The 4,884-nt window shown below is 44.2% G+C and overlaps 1 protein-coding gene across 3 annotated transcripts in view; it reads left to right on the top strand.

Annotated features, from left to right (window-relative positions):
- Positions 1 to 4,884, top strand: part of GARRE1 (granule associated Rac and RHOG effector 1) — a 93,212-nt gene that overhangs the window by 7,297 nt on the left and 81,031 nt on the right. The window contains exon 2 of one of the 3 annotated variants that reach the window (XM_017504228.2): positions 2,737 to 2,895. The exons of 1 other annotated variant lie outside the window; for it this stretch is intronic. The gene's annotated coding sequence lies outside the window, so the exon portion shown is untranslated. Of the gene's footprint in view, positions 1 to 2,736; positions 2,896 to 2,972; positions 3,139 to 4,884 lie in introns of those variants that run through there. One more of the 3 variants, XM_017504224.2, reaches the window with a different exon arrangement.

Genomic DNA, 4,884 nt, shown 5'->3' with positions numbered 1-4,884 from the left:
TTAGTAGAGACGGGGTTTCACCATATTGACCAGGATGGTCTCGATCTCTTGACCTCGTGATCCACCCGCCTCGGCCTCCCAAAGTGCTGGGATTACAGGCTTGAGCCACCGTGCCCGGCCCAGTATATATGTTTAAAAGCTTTTTGTGATCCTGTTTCCTGATGAAGTCCAAGCACACTAAGATCCTCTGACTTCATGAAAAACCATGAAGTTAAAATGTAAAAATGTTTACATCTTAGAATTTTAAAAAAAGAGCACAGGTACAGATGTGGATCAAGCTCAGAGAGATAATCAGTGAAAAAAGCAAGGTGCAAAACAGTGTATATTTGCCCATTTGTGTTTCTAATTTTAAAAAATTTCTCCATTTTTGAAGTAATATGTGCTCATTGGTTTAGAAAAAAATATATAGGCCAGGTATGATGGCTCATGCCTATAATCCCAGCACTTTGGGAGGCCAAGGTGGGCAGATCATCTGAGTTCGGGAGTTCAAGACCAGCCTGATGACATGGTGAAATCCCATCTCTACTAAAAATACAAAAATTAACTGGGCGTGGTGATGTGTGCCAGTAGTTCCAGCTACTTGGGGGGCTGCGACAGGAGAATTGCTTGAACCTGGCGGGAGGCGGAGGTTGCAGTGAGCTGAGATTGCGTTACTGCACTCCAGCCTGAGTGACAAGGTGAGACTCCCATCTAAAAATAAATAAATAAGTAAATGAAATAAATAATGTCTCCTTCTCTATAGATAGATAGGTAGATACACATGAAATAATTTGTAAGTGCAGAAATAATTTCTGGAATGATAGAAAAGAAACAGTGGTGGTTTTGGGGATGGGACCCCAGAAAACCAGGCTGCTAGGCTGACTTAGCTTTTTCTCACATATCATTTTGTATGGTGTGAATTTTTTTTTTTTTTTTTTTTTATAGAGTCTTGCTCTGTTGCCCAGGCCAGAGTGCAGTGACATAATCTTGGCTCACTGCAACCTTCGCCTCCTGAGTTCAAGTAATTCTCCTGCCTCAGCCACCTGAGTAGCTAGGATTACAGGCACCTGCCACCACGCCTGGCTAATTTTTGTGTTTTTCACAGAGGCAGGGTTTCACCATGTTCGTCAGGTTGGTTTCTAACTCCTGACCTCAAGTTATCCACCCACCTTGGCCTCCCAAAGTGCTGGGATTATAGGCGTGAGTCACTGTGCCCAGCCTATCTTTTCATTTTAACAATAAATGTCTATGATGTACATGGCAGTTATGTAGAGTGAACGTAGCATAGAGGTTAAGAGTGAGGACTGTGCAAGATGGCTTGGGTTCAAGGCCTGCCTCTGCCTTGATCTCAGTTTACCTCCTCTGAAAATGAGGAGGTAGTGATACCTGCCTCCTGGGGTTGTGAGGCATTACTGAATTAATATTTGTAAAGTCCTTTGAACAGTTCTCAGGAGGTATGTGTTTGTCGTCATCGTCTCTGTTGCTCTGTCCCTGTGCTGTGCATGACAGTAAGTATGACAATATGTCCAGCCTTTGTCTCTGATGCTCCCAGTTCATTTGGAAAGGGAGAGCGCATAGCTAATGACAGAGACAGCAGAGGCTGCAGGAGTCAGAACAGGCTCCTTGGGAACTGAGGTAGCCCAAGATGGTTTCATCAAAAGTGTGGATATTAAATATGGTAATTTCTAGACGGACACAAAGGAACTTTTTCGAAGGGTGTGTGTCCCAGCCAGCATGAAGCAGGCGGAGGAAACAGAAACAAGACAAGAGCTTTGAGGAGGCCTGAAATTGGGATATGTTGTGTGATGACATGTCATTGTTATATGGCACAGTTTTTCTTGGCGTGTATGAGACAGTGGTACGATTTCTAAATGATGGCCTCTTTGACTCAGTGAAGTGTGGTGGCTCTGCTTTGAAGTTTGGAATGGCTGTGAGGTGCCCCTATGTGATGATGTATTTAACAATCCTCGTAATGCAGGGCACATGAGTTATTGCCAGGTTGGTGCTCGTAGACAGTGCTGCCAGTGAGTGTACTTCACATAGGCCTCTACGTTAACCATGAGTCTGTTTCTAGGATTCATGCCTAGATATGGCATTGCTTTTCTTTCTTTTCTTTTCTTTTCTTTTCTTTTCTTTTCTTTTCTTTTCTTTTCTTTTCTTTTCTTTTCTCTTTTTCTTTTTCTCTCTTTTTCTTTTTCTTTCTCTTTTTGACTGTGTTCCTTGTGTCTGGGCCACTGTCAGGTAAGTGTTTTTTCAAATTGGCCTTTGCAAAGAATCATAATGGAAAGATTTTTGAAAATGGAATTAGCCAGGCACGGTGGCTCACACCTATAATCTCAGCACTTTCAGGGGCTGAGGCGGGTGGATCACCTGAGGTCAGGAGTTCAAGACCAGCCGGGACAACATGGTGAAACCCCGTTTCTACTAAAAATACAAAAAAATTAGCCAAGCGTGGTGGCGTGCGCCTGTAATCCCAGCTACTCAGGAGGCTGAGGCAGGAGAATCACTGGAACCCAGGAAGCGGAGGCTTTAGTGAGTCAAGATCACGCCATTGCACTTCAGCCTGGGGAACAAGAGTGAAACTGTCTCAAAAAAAAAGAAAAGAAAAGAAAAAAGAAAACGGAATTAGAGCAAGATATTACATGAAAAAAATCTAATTTTCTTACTAAAAATTCGTTTGGGATTAAGTACTAGTGACATGCTAATTATGGTCAGGAAACCTGGAAATACTTGCGTCTTCCCTCACCCCACCCCCAGGTCCCAGAGGTGGATGTATGTGCATGGGAACAGAGGCTGGGGAAAGCTGGCTTGGCTCCCAGACTTGAGTGCCCGCAGGCTTTGGTGACCTAGGCTGGAAGAGGCAGAAGTGGTTCCTCTCATTAGCCATAAGGACCTGCACTGCTCCTGGGTGTCAAGGTGGGAGAAAATGCGCTACATCCTTGTGCTTGAGTCACTGTGTCATGTACTTTGTAATTTGAGGTGATGCCTATTCTCAGCTGTGTCCCTTCTGTTTTTGCCTCTGGCTTGGGGCTGAAAGAGGAGGGAGTGATGGGCAGGGAAATGGGAGGAGCCATGACTTCTTTCCCCTCCAGCACACAGGGCTTTACTTCTTTTAGTTTGTTGGTTGGACTTGGGAATTGGGGCCAGAGCTGCAGGAAGGTAAGTTTTATTTCTGAAAGTTGTTTTAACTCTATGATTTTGGGGGTTTGAGGGGGTTTGTTTTCGACTAGTAGAAGACCAGAATGAAGAATTGCAATGGAAATGAAATGCTACCTTCTTACCAGTCCACAGACTCTTTCAGAGCAGTAGCTTTTATTATGGAGACTGAGGGTATGGCAGAGGCTGTGCTTTATGGATTTATCGTCAGCAGTACTGAGGCAGAAGAGTTGGGCCACTTGCTTAAAGTTAGTAAGTGCCATCTATTCAGCTGATATTTACTAAGAGCAGGAATTCACATGTAGATCAGTCTGATTCCCATACCCATACCAATAACTACTGCATTTTGGAAGTGCATGGTTTCCATGAAGTTTCTTTGTATTGAAGCACCTACCTGAAAGGTGAGAGCCTGAGCTTTTTCTCCTTTTCCCCCTATTACGTTAAGCTCCTTGAGAGCAGGTATTAAGTCTGTCTTTTCACTGCTGCATCCTGAATTCCTGGAGCAGTGCTATGCACTTAGTAGAACCTTGGTGAAAGTTTGAGTATGTGAAAGCTCATGGCACAAATAAGTGGCAGAGCCGAAGCCAGCTTGGAGGTGAACTGTTGTGGGCCTGCTCTCTGGGGCTGTCTTTCCTGCTTAGGGAGTGGATGGTTAGGAATCACCTAGAATTTTCTCATGTCTTAACGTTTGACCTGATGAAATGTTTGTAGGGAAGAATGGGCTTCCTGGCTGTGACTCTGACTTTCTGGTCTTTTTGAGGGATGGGAAAGTTTGCCGGATATGCAAAATTGGAGTCAGTGTTCTCAGCTTGGAAGAGATGTTATATTTATTGATAAAATTTTTTACAGATGCCTTAAATTCGTAAGATGGTCTTGAATCTTAAGTTTATCTAAAATTTATATAATTCCTCTCCATAGTGAGAAAAATAATTTCTAAATTATAGTTTGATTTAACTGTTTATATATAAGCTTCTGGATAAATACTTTTTTTTTCCCCCCATTTGAGGTTAATTTTGAATAGGTTCCACAGTGCAAAGTAGTTAGGAATGGCAGTATAGAATTTTAAGTTTTCCTGGGCAAGATATGGTAGTTTGTGCCTGTAATCCCAGCACTTTGAAGGGCCTAGGCAGGAGGATTGCTTGAGGCCAGGAGTTCAAGACCAGCCTGAACAACACAGCAAGACCCTTTCTCTGCAAAAAAAATTAAAAAATTAGCCAGGCATGGTGGTGTGTGCTTATAGTTTCAGCTACTTGGAGGCTGAGGTGGGAAGATTGCCTGAGCCCGGGAGATTGAGGCTGTGGTGAGTGGTGATCACACAACTGCAGTACCCTAGCCTCGGCAACTGAGCAAGACCCTGTAGGGTCTCACTGCAGCCTCAATCTCCCTGGCTCAAGCCATTCTGCTACCTCAGCCTCCCAAGTATCTGGAACTACAGATATATGCCAGCACACTGGGCTAATTTTTTTTGTTTTGTTTATTGTTAGTAGAGACGAAGTCTCACTATGTTGCTCAGGCTGATCTTGGGCTCCTGAGCTGAAGCAGTCCTCCTACCTTGCTCTCCCAAAGTGCTGGGATTACAGGTATGAGCCTCCGCGCCCAGCCAAGACCCTGTCTTTAAAAAATAAGTAAAAACAAGGCCGGGCGCGGTGGCTCAAGCCTGTAATCCCAGCACTTTGGGAGGCCGAGGCGGGTGGATCACGAGGTCAAGAGATCGAGACCATCCTGGTCAACATGGTGAAACCCCATCTC

Source organism: Cebus imitator, unplaced genomic scaffold (genome assembly GCF_001604975.1).
Source record: "Cebus imitator isolate Cc_AM_T3 unplaced genomic scaffold, Cebus_imitator-1.0 Scaffold318, whole genome shotgun sequence".
In the NCBI taxonomy this organism is placed as follows: Eukaryota; Metazoa; Chordata; class Mammalia; order Primates; family Cebidae; genus Cebus; species Cebus imitator.
This window is presented reverse-complemented; position numbering and strand designations above follow the sequence as displayed.